This window comes from Perognathus longimembris, chromosome 8 (assembly GCF_023159225.1).
Source record: "Perognathus longimembris pacificus isolate PPM17 chromosome 8, ASM2315922v1, whole genome shotgun sequence".
Lineage (NCBI taxonomy): Eukaryota > Metazoa > Chordata > Mammalia > Rodentia > Heteromyidae > Perognathus > Perognathus longimembris.
In genome coordinates, this window is record NC_063168.1 from 43,632,737 (window position 1) to 43,645,358 (window position 12,622).

A 12,622-nucleotide genomic window follows, 5' to 3' on the forward strand; every position below is an offset into this window, starting at 1 on the left:
GCATGTGGCTTTTTGTTGAAGAATGGGTGTATTTTCTTGCTATTTGTGAAGAAATCTCTCCATTACTTTTTTTGTAAAGACAAAGATTAAAGTATGTTACTTATATCTTCAGCAAAGTAAGAGAGTTTATATCAGATATGACAATTGCTCTCACTTAGGATTCACTTTAATGAGCATATTAAGCCTTATATCAAACCTTTTTGGATGACAGAATCTTTAAAATGGGATGATGTACATTTGTAAATCTATTAATACAATTAAGACACATTTATTTTAGTGCCTTCCATATATTACACACTCATTTAATTCCTGGTATTCCATCAGAAAATGAAAAGATAAAAAGACTTTTATGGAATGCTATTTGATGCTGTGGGAAGATTATTAAATACTATTGGGTCTCTAGTGGTATTTATGGCCTCTGTACATACAGAGTGGATAATTATTATAAAATTGCATATTTCTTGGTCCAGACGTGATTGTTTCATTTTGCTGTTGGTAGTAAATGTCTTCAGTAAATGACATGTAAATATTTTCTAAGTATGTGATCTTTACTTTTCTAGGAGACTGCATTTTAAAAGAGTAACATAACAGTAATTATTTTAAAATTATTTTCAAACTTGATTTGACTCCAAATACTTGAAAAAGACTATAAGATTTGAAAAGTAATAGAAAGCAAATTTTATTTGTGTCATCCCTTTATATATTTCTCTGTCCTTCCTAATTCAATGTTTTTATTTTGAATATGATGCAGTGATAGGAACAGAAGAGGGGAAGAAAAAACTTCCTAGAAGACCAAAAATTTCAAACCATGCAAATTCTTAAGTATGGCACAGGGCAGTATTGCATATTTTACCTTTATATGCACTGACTTTCTGTTATTTGTATTTTCTGTTTTTACTTCTTCTATTTGCATCTAACCACAGAACACTCAGCAATACATATTCATTGATTACTATCTATACCACACATGCCAGACAGTGTTCTAGATATGGGAATCTATTGACAACAAACAAAAATTCCTGTGTTCATGGATTGGTCCTTAGCTGAGTCAGCATCATGTGGGTTTTCTATCTTGTTTAGATTTATGAGCTTGATGATAGTATGAAACTAATCACTTGGATAAAACATGTGACTTTAGACAGATTAATGCTTGCCCAATATCTCTGCTTGATATTCTTTCCTAGTACTTTATTAATGATTTCATATTGTTGTGATAGACTTACAGTGGAGTTAATAAGCAAGTTGCTAAAGTAAATCTGATCCAGAAAAACAAATGAAACACAAAGGAATGAACAGACAATTCTCTTTGCATAAAATAATGCTTAAGAGAGTACTCAAATGCATTCAGAGCTGGAAATGTATCTGCGAATATAATTTGAAATAATCAGGTTTTTACTTAATAATATTATTTCATTGTTAATGAAATTGTAACTGCCAAAACTCCTATATACAGAAAATATATCCTGAAATAAGGAGTCACTGCAATTGTTTTAATGCATTTTATCAATTACTATTTGCTGTGTAAATATTTTTAAACGTACAACAATAAATCTCTCATCAAAAAGGTAAATATCTAGAAACTCAGAGATAAAAAATAATTCACTCTCTAGCCTTAATTGATGGTAAAGAAAATAGTTAACTTCATGTTAATTACCAGTGAAAACTCTATTATAAGCCTATTACATGCAGTGGTTTATAGAACTGAATGATCTAATCAATTAGTGATTACTTGGTTCATTTGAAAAGATAGTGACTCCAATTAAGATTTACCGAGTTTATTTATAAACCATTATTTTAATTTTTTGCATTTCTTCATAGAGCAATTATAACAATCAGTTTATTTGAGTTAATATCTTAAAAATATTTAACTCTGACAAATAGTAGTTTGAAGGGCCGGTATTGGGGTTTGAACTCAAGTCCTTTGGATGCACAAGTGTTCTACAGCTTAAGCATTATATCCCCCAGCCCTTTGTGCTTTAGTAATTTTTCCAATTCAGTATCACTTCTGTCCATGGCAGGCCTCACACTGTTATCTTCTCCCCTCTAAGCATATGGGTAACTCAATGCACATCTATAGGAGAGGAACACCAATTAGGAAAGAATAATTTATTCATAAGTAATAAAATAAATTTTTATCTTTGTTTCTTACCTCAGAATTGATTTTCAAGTGTCTATTAAATATACAGAAATTACTTGCATATGAATAATTTAAGTGTTTATTTGTGAAAATGGTTCAACACCCAGGAAGTTGAAGTCTGAGAGTGGTATGCAGTGCTAGTTGTGGGTCTATAAGTCCTTCACAAATCAAATGCTGCATCTGTCCTTTGAGCCTCATCCACAGTCACCGCCTCTGCCTGCTTTTATCCATCCACTGCCTTGTGAAATTGTACAGCAGGTAGGGTCCTTTCACTTTTGCAAAAGCCATACTAGACTGTTGGTTCAATCAGAGTGTATTTTCCTCAGGGAAAACACTGAGCAACTTAAGCTACAATGGCAATGTACCTTAGGGTTGATTGCATGTTTAGAACTATGAAAACAGATTTTTGGTCAAGCAGAATTAAATTGGATTCATTTCAAATAGATGAGGTAAAGTTTGTTCAGCTATCCTGCAGGGCCAGGAATAGGTGAGAAATGTATTTCAGTTTTCACAGAGTCAGAAAATACAAGAAGCATTTATCAAAATATGCCCTATGAGATCCCATCTATGTTCCTATGTATACATAAACGAGGCTTTAAAACAAATAGCCTTTTAAACAATTTTATTAGGATAAATGTACTGTACAAAAGGACTTTACTGTTATATTTGCAACATATATATAATATACTTTGGTCAAATTCACCTCAATAAGTTGTTGACTTTAAACAGATGAATTACAAAATAGATACTTCTCTGAATGATCAATTTTTAGATTGGAGTTAGAAAGCTATGACTTACAATAATGGAATAATAGGAACATTCATTAGACTTCTGAATAAATGGCTTTTTGGTAATGTTAATGATAAGATTTACAGCATTTTATGTGATATACAGAAAATTTGTAAAATTTGTTTTACTTTGAATATTTAATTTTTAAAGGTTTTCATAAGACCTAGTTATCTTCTTAGAAGAAACTTCCCCAAAGGCTATTCTCAGAAAGAAAATATTTGCAAAAATTAATTGATAGGGCTGGGGATATGGCCTAGTGGCAAGAGTGCTTGCCTCGTATACTTGAAGCCCTGGGTTCGATTCCCCAGCACCACATATACAGAAAATGGCCAGAAGTGGCGCCGTGACTCAAGTGGCAGAGTGCTAGCCTTGAGCAAAAAGAAGCCAGGGACAGTGCTCAGGCCCTGAGTTCAAGGCCCAGGACTGGCAAAAAAAAAATTGATAGAATGAAGTTTTTGGAATATTGAGAGGTTCAGGTGGCTGAGGAGGGAAGATCATGGAAGACTTTTCTTGGTGTTCTGTCTTTTCTCTAAATAATCTAGCAGTGTCTCATAGTGTGGATATGTTTTAATGTAAATGAGCAAAGGCTATATATATTCCTTTTTGAATGTGGTCTGCGGTTTGAGCTCTTTGTCTTACACATGCTAGGCTAGTGCTCTACCACTTGGGCCAGGAATGTGGTTAGTTTGGAGAAGAAGTTTAGTAAAGTCCAATAAAAGCTTCTGGCCTCAATCTTTAATTCTCCAGATCTCAGCTTCCAGAGTAGCTAGGATCACAGCTATGAGCCACTGGCTCTCAATCACTTCTTTCCCTTCCTTCCTTCCTTCCTTCCTTCCTTCCTTCCTTCCTTCCTTCCTTCCTTCCTTCCTTCCTTCCTTCCTTCCTTCCTCCCTCCCTCCCTCCCTCCCTCCCTCCCTTCCTCCCTTCCTTCCTTCCTTTTCTTTCTTTCTTTCTTAGTGTCTTTCTTTCTTAGTTCCTTCCCTCCCTCCCTCCCTCCCTCCCTCCCTCCCTCCCTCCCTCCCTCCCTCCTTCCCTCCCTTCCTCCCTCCCTTCCTCCCTTCCTTCCTTCCTTCCTTCCTTCCTTCCTTCCTTCCTTCCTTCCTTCCTTCCTTCTTTCCTTCCTTCCTTCCTTTCTTCTTTCTTTCTCTCTCCCTTTCTTTCTCTTCCTTTCTTTCCCTTTCTCTCATTTTCTTCTTTTCTTTCCTCCTGCCCCCTCCTCCTCTTCCTGTTGCTGCTATTGATTCATGTGTTAATGCTCTTAATTAGATCTTCTCAAAATTATTTACCAAAGCCTAGATTTTACCCCTCACTTTTTTATAGTATACGCCATTTCAGGTGGTATAGATAGTCCCTGTATGTTCTGAGATAATTACTGATAATATCCCTTTTTGGCCTCAAAATCATCATGTTTTAGTATTTAAATTTTCTTGAACAAGGCTTTTGTTGGCCTACATATGATTTACATTTGCAAGAGAATTATAAAAAATAATAAATATTACACCCTATATTTTAAATACATAAAAACATATTTTTAGGGCTGGGAATATGGCCTAGTGGCAAGAGTGCTTGCCTCATATACATGAAGCCCTGGGTTCGATTCCCCAGCACCACATATATAGAAAACGGCCAGAAGTGGCGCTGTGGCTCAAGTGGTAGAGTGAGCAAAGAGAAGCCAGGGACAGTGCTCAGGCCCTGAGTCCAACGCCCAGGACTGGCATAAAAAAAAACAAAAAAACAAAAAACAACAAAAAAACAAAAAATATATTTTTTAAAAACATAAATGCCCCGCCTTTCCAACTCCTTTTTAATCTCACTTTAAAAATTCTTTAAAAAAGGGAGAGAATAAGGTTGTGAGAGATTCAGGGTTTTTAGGGATAGGACTCCAGTTTATAACTCTTGGGGAGAAATTGGAGACTGAGGCCAAATCCATAAATAGAAGGAGAATGTAATGGAGCCCTTGTGAGGTTCCAGGGTGACGTTTTCAGTTGAGTGAGCATATCTACTCAAGGGACAACTTCTCGGTATTCTTTAACTCTTGGCAGAATAATGTCAGTGATGGGTTGCCATGACACATAGCTTCATGCATGAGGCATCCCATTAAAGTCAATGGCATGTGATTCCCAGTAGAGTTTGGGGGGAAAAACCCAATTAGTGTTCAAGAAAGAAAACAGTATCTCATATCTTGAACACTGCTGTTGCTTTCTGTAGGCTGAGGAGTTATTCATGAAATATGAATACTATTTGTTTGAAAAAAGTAAACAGAGTCTACACATATTTCCATAAAAATATTTAGGGCTAGCAAAATGCATTTTGTAACTTGCAAGGACAAAATTTTACTTACATTAAAATATGAATTAACCTTAGCCGTGGCTTCATTATTAAAAAGTAATAGCATTACTTGTAATTATGTGTGTTCCTGATAACCACTCTGCATTTTTTTAGGATACTGCTGACATGAATAATTAATTCTCTTTTCTTAATCCAATCATTCTGCTGAATTCCCTTAACTTAATGTACTTTTTTTTTCAACAAGCTTTAGTACATGTTGAAAAGATAAACACTTGGGTGTAAATTTTAAAATATATACAAAAGCATGTCCTATGAAGTTAATGATGCCTAGTGAGAAGAGTGTAATTCATTGTAATTTTAAATGTAGGTATTATTTAGAAAGTGTTTGTCTCCCTCTTTGCTAGCAAGCACAAGAATCACAGCATATACATTTTAAAGGGTCTTAAGAAAGTGGTGCACCATTAATTTACTTTGAGGGCCTGGAGGTCTGAATAAATGAAAAGGGGTTCTATTAGCAGATGCAAGTTGGTTTTAAGAGGTCTTATAACAAAGCTAATCTTAGATAAAAATACATTTATCTATCCATCAATTTATCCACTTAATGTAGTACATTTTCTGAAAAATTGCAATATCTCAAGTATTATTCCAGTTGATAGAAATACAGTATTGAACAAGATTAGGCTTCTCTGCATAAAATATCGTAATTGTAGACAATGACCACTAAAGATGAAACATGCATTGGGGGTAAGACAACTGAAAGAGGAGAATGATGTCTATGGAAATGGAAATTCTTTTTGAATAAGAGGGCATAGATTCTAAGTGATAGACACATCAATTATAAAAGAACACTGATATATTATTATTCAGGCCTATTCTCAGATCAGGAGATTACACCCTGTATGAATGGTGCCAGCAGCAGCTAATTGCTCTGTGAGGGAACTAGACGCCAGGGGAATGAACAAAAGTGACACTAAGATATGCTTTATCTTCCCCTAGCCTGTGTGGTGCTCTGCTTTCTAATAAGTATCTTAATTAAATCAGAAGTGAAATGAAAGCCTGGAGTACATAAGTCCCTGTGGAAGAAATGGAGATTCAAAAGATACTGCTCAACATTACTTCTGTTTTCGATGTATGTGAAGACTGAGGCATAGAAAAGCAGAATTATTGCCCCTAGGCTCCACTACCATTTTCTTTTCAATGTATTTCCAAGCAATCTGCTCCTCTGCATATATCCTTTATTCAAAATATCAACACTTCGTGCTTTCTTAGTTTTTTCTTATCTTTCCCATATTTCTTTCTAGAGGATTGAACATGGGGCCTTACAAATAATGGGTAAAAAATCTACAACTGCGCTCTACCCCAGCCCTGTTACCTTTTTCTTCCACCTCTTCATATTTGTACTCCCTCTCCCCCTCCTCTGCTCTGCCCTCCACTTTTCACCTACCATCCCCTCTCTTCACCTCCCCTCCCCTGCTCTCCCCTCTCCTCCCTCTCTTCTACTCTCCTCCCTCTTCTCTCCCCTTTTCTCCTTCTCTTCCCCTCCCCCTCTTTCCGTTCTCCCCTTCCCTCCCTTTCCCTCCTTCCCTCCCTCCCTCCCTCCCTCCCTCCCTCCCTCCCTCCCTCCCTCCCTCCCTCTCTTTCTTCCAACAATATCCCCCTAAATATCCCAGCCTAGAACTGAAAGTTGAGATCCTTCTGCCTCAACCTCCAAATGCTGGGAGTTCTTCTGTTTTATCATGCTTCCCTCAACCCTGTTTTCACACATTTATAATCATATGTTTCTCACCCAGACATCAAACTACTATTTTGAGAATGAAAATATAACCAGTACATTCACTTCCTTAATCATTTTGCATTTAGAACAAAGGGCAAAATCCTAGATAGTCACCAATACTTTCTTTCTAATAGGACTGGAGTCTGTCTCACTGGAAGTTTCATTCCACATCATTTTGTCCAGATCCTATTGAATGACTCAGCAAGGCCTTAGAATTTGTCCATTCCCACCTTCATGCCCTGTCCATGGAGGCCAGTTCACCCACCAGTCCCCTTCCTCCCCATGTCTTCCTATGCAACAGGCTTCTTCATATTACCTTCTCTGTACGCTTTACAGACAAACTCTTAAGATGTATTGTTTCCATTAAATTCCACATTTCTAGAAATATGTATTTCATTTTACTTTCTAGAGTGTGCTACTTTGTTCACCAGTTGGATCAATCTATCATTCAATCAACAATTTTATCTTTCAACATTTGTTCTTATACACAGTGAGACCAAAAGAGGATACTCTTAGGCACATGACATAATCCCTACATGCCTCTTTGTATTTATACAAAATTATATATATATATATATGTATATATAATTATGTATATGAGAGAAAAAAAATATTTCCAAGATATGGAAAGAAGAGATATCTTTTTTTACTTTTATTTTTTGAATGATTCTCTTCTTTATGTATGGTGTATTTGCATGTATATATTCAGGAGGGTAGAGAGAGGGTATAGAACTCAGGGGCAAAGGGTGAAAGAGTACAGCAGTGAAGCTTACTGGACTCTGAGGAACATGAACTCTACAAGTTGTGGGTGTAAGACAGGAGGAAAGGAGCGGGAGAGAGTGAGGGAAGGTATGGCACTTCATAAAGGGAAATGTACTCATTACCTGATTTTCAGGTAATTGTAATTCCTCCATATATCACCTTTAAAATAACAATAAAGTAAATTTAAAAAAATTTAGAACAAAAACTACACCTTTCTTTTGTCAGAAAAATACTAAATATCCAGAAACAAATACTTTAATATTTTTATCAGTTATTATACTTTATGAATTGTATTTGTTTTAATCAAATTATCATTTCTATTTTATGAAAATATCAAAACCATCAGTAGGTATTAACTCTAAAAGATAACCATCTCTATCTAGTTGTCTGTCTACAAATAGAAACAAAAGAAAATGAAGTTCCTGTCTTTGTTGGCTTAATCTTTTGTTCTAACTCAAGACTTTTCTTTTTGAAACTATGGAGACATGAGACTAAATTATCCATATGGCCCCCATTTTAAGTGTTTGCAATTTTTAATTTCTATAATTTGAATTCAGAAGTATAAGTTTTAAAACTTTATGTTCCATCTTCAACATCATCCTAACATCTTACATGTGTACAAAGTTTTGTAGCTTGTACAAACACATATTACACAGCACATAAATCTTTCTTTAATAGTTGACATGATTTTTAATTTGTAGATTTTAACCATCTCTTATTAGTTGAAGAAATCCTGCAAATTATATCTATGTGTTTCTCATCATCAAGATTTTAGAGAGTGCAACCATAAAGGGTTGGTGAATATAATCACTGGTCCTATAATTCTCCCTAAATGAGAAGCATTTGCATACAGTTTCGGTGAAAATTTGAAAACAATGCTTGAGAATGCTGTTGATTTATTCCACCTTAAGTTACATAACCTCTAATAGTCTTTTTTGTTTGTTTCAAGAAACACTAGGAAAATATTACATCCTTGTATTACACATTAGGAAATCCAGGGTTAATTGCTTATCAATATGGTCCCATAGTTAACATCCAACAGAATCAGATTATGTGCAGGTGCATGCTGGGAAGCCCACAGTGCGAGAAGACAATGCTGGCTTGTACTGGTAGGGGGCAGTATAACACAGAGGTAAAGGACATGGACGCTAGCTGCCAGAATACCTGACTGCAAGCCTTGATTCCACCACATACTAGCTGTGTTCCTAAAGTTCTCAATACCCCGAGTTCCCAACTCATAACCTTATTGTGAGGATTAGATTGCCATATGTTGTTCCCTATGGTAGAAGAAACACAAACATGGTCATTTCAACAATGTTTAATATCTAAATTATTATTTCTGTAAAGTATATTTTAATCAAGTGGCTGAAACATGCAAGCATTTTTTGAGTGATAGTTATGTTTGAGAAATGTTGCCTGACAAAAATTATAAATTAAAAAAATCTTTCTTTGAAGCTATTTTCATTGAAAAATTGCTATGAGCTTATGTCACTAAATCAGTGCATCAACCTGTGGCGCATGCAGAGCTGAATTTTTTATAGGATGAAGTACCATTATTTTCTGGGGCTGGCAGTAGGGTGGGCAAGGGAGGAGTGCAGGGCCAGTAAAACTTCAGAGAGAAAGCTGTTTTTGTCACTTAGTGCGAGAGCATCATGAAAGGCTAAATACCTAGCAAAGCTGGGGAACGCCCTATACAATGAAGAACTGGCCACTGATTTACTCAACCTTCCCATCCCATGCATCCATCAGACTCAAGTTAGTGTTCACTGAGCATTCTATAGGCTTCTTGTTCCTACTACCTAGTGGTTCACAGAAAGAAATTAATTCACAATATGGAGCTGAGTCTCAAAAATATGATTTCTGTATCTGTTCTTAATAACATGTTCAGATTAAGCTCAAAAGTTCATAATATACACATGTGTAAATGAGCTTACAGCTGTGAGACTAGATTGGGTTTGTGATTCTGGATATAATCTGATTCCATGTAATTTTATCAGCACTGGAGAGTTTTAATTACAACTTTATGTGGGATTAATAAAGACAGTGATTGCAGTGGGAATGTCCTGAGAACAGACAGGTGATGTTAAGACCTTCTCTGGTCTTAGTTGTAGGGCAAAAGAATTTAATTGTATTAAGTAGTTAGTTGGTATCTAACTGGAAAGATTACAGGCATATTTGTCTTAGTTTTGGTCAGCACCATGAATTACTTGTCCTACCTACTCTGTGACCTTCAACTTTTCAAGTATATATGAACATATTTATTATACCTATTCATTTATTCACCTCTGACATTAATCAGCATTTTCTTGAATAGGAAGAGAAAGAAAAAATAATTTGATACATTAAAAAATAAAAGATAATTGTGTAGGAGGGTATGTTAACAATATCATTATATTTTATGATACAAACCATATAAAATATTAACTTTTATTCAATAAATAAAGCAGAATTAAATTGAAGTCCCTAGGACAATTTCCTGCATTTTTTTTCACATTTTTATTATCAAACTGATGTACAGAGAGGTTACAGTTTCATACGTTAGGCATTGGATACATTTCTTGTTCTGTTTGTTACCTTGTCCCTCATGCCCCCCTCCCTCCCCCTCTTTCCCTCCCCCCCTCGAGGTGTTCAGTTCACTTACACCAAACAGTTTTGCAAGTATTGCTTTTGTAGTTATTTCTCCTTTTTTACCCTGTGTCTCTCAAATTTGGTATTTTTCCTGCATATTTTATCATATAAAACCTATATTAGATTTTCTTACCTTTTGGTATCACTGAAAATTTCCCCAACTATAAAAATTATTTGATACCTTTTGCTGGAAATTTAAGAAAAGTTTAGGCATTTACTAATCAAGTTTTAATGTATCCTTGACATTACTCTTCCCTTTACATACAACTTAAACAGATAGACAGAAATGGTTTCTCTAATAATAATTACAAAAACAGGATCTCAACAGGGTGACACATGACTTTAACCCCAACACTCATGAGGCTGAGGCAAGAACATTTCAAGTTTGTGGTCAACCTGAACTATATAGTAACACCTGTTCAAACAACCTAATATAAGCAGCAAGTATGTGTGTGGAGTTGGGATTGGTAATGTGTTTTACTATGTTGAAAGTGTCTGTAAATCCACAACACTTACTTAAACTCACAAATCATCAAATATCTTCTGTGCATCTCACATATGCCACGTGTTACATTCATGATTTTGTAACAAGAACCATTTCTTAGACTTTTCCATTAGTAGATGCATACAAAGATTATGAAGTCTCTCACCTCAACAAGAGCAAAGTTGTATTTTCTAACATCACACATTTATACACTTTTTTTTAAAAATTTTTCTGTCAGTTGTGGGGCTTGAACTCAGGGCCTTGGCACTGTCCCTAAGCCTCTTCTCTTTGTACTCAAGTCTAGCACTCTGCCAATTAAGCTATAGCTCCACTACTCATTTTTTGAGAGGCTGTTTGAAGATAAGAGTATCACAGGGACTTTTTTTGCCCTGGCAAGCTTTGAACCACAATCCTCGTGAGTAGCTAGAATTATAGGCATGAGCCATCAGCACCGGCTCTATAGCCCACTATTAGCAGCATTAATAAAACAATAAAAACTCACAGACACATTTGAAGGGAAGTTATTTTAGTCCCTTTATAATAAGAAGGCTATTGGGCAACACACCACTATTATTTTATTTTTCCTAAGTGCTGGCACTGTGCTAGACATCAACCTGACTCTGTAATCGCCCACATTTTCTTCTTGGTGTGCTTAAAATCTAGCTTGCATTTGTGCAAAGCTTATTCTAAAATAGATATTACCATCCAGTCTGTAGATTCAATAAGATGGTTGGTTGTCTGGGCTTCTTTTGCTCTCTTTTAGGAGTTTCTTGATCCAGCAAGATATAAACACCTCCTGAATGACATAGGAGGAAAATCTACATTATCTTCATCTTAAATGGGAGACATACTTACTATGCCTATGAGACGGCTCCAAGAATATGTCAATGGAAATCATGTTTGTCTTGACAGATTCCTTGGGAATATCTAATAAAGTTATGTAAATAAGCCTAGCATCTGGCACAGAGTAGGTGCTGATTATTTTTCTTTTGTTTTTTGTTTGTTTGGTTTTGATTTTTGTGTGTTTGTTTTGCCAGTCCTGGGGCTTGAATTCACGGCCTGAGCACTGTCCCTGGCTTCTTTTTGCTCAAGGCTAGCACTCTGCCACTTGAGCCACAGCACCACTTCTGGCTTTTTCTATATATGCGGTACTGAGGAATTGAACCCAGGGCTTCAAGTATATGAGCCAAGCACTTTACCACTAGGCCATCTTCCCAGCCCCTGATTATTTTTCTTTCTGTGATATCCATACCTCCATCCTGCCACCATGCCTTTTTCTTTTCCACACTCTCTGTTCCTTTTCTCTTTCCTTTCACATTCTATGTCCTGTTTTAGGTATCTTAGATTCACAACACGATGACCCAAATATCAAATAAGAGAAATTGATCTGAACTTAGGAACATTATCCTAGGGCAAGGCACCAGCAATATTCTACCATGTTAATCCTCAAAATACAGATGTGTAAACCAAGCGAGGAGTCTCTATTTGTTCTCCCATGTTATACAACCTGCTCTAAGATCTTTGTGCAGTACAGCCCTGTATTTAAAATTCAGCAGTGGAAACTTGGCCCTGGAATACTTGAAACTTATTTTCATGTGTTCTACTTTTAGCAGCTTCTGTCCCCAGAATATGTATCCAAAGAATGGTGTGCACACTTAAAAATTGATGTTAAATGCTTATGCCCATGAATCTGAAGGGGGTATAAATGTATTTCAGAAAAAGAAAGCATATACATTTTATTTAAAGAGTTCTGTAGTTC

General features: G+C 35.8%; 1 protein-coding gene across 10 annotated transcripts in view; it reads left to right on the forward strand.

The window, feature by feature from the left end:
- The window catches only part of Nrxn1 (neurexin 1), a 1,045,218-nt gene that overhangs the window by 917,189 nt on the left and 115,407 nt on the right, over positions 1-12,622 (forward strand). The window lies entirely within an intron of this gene.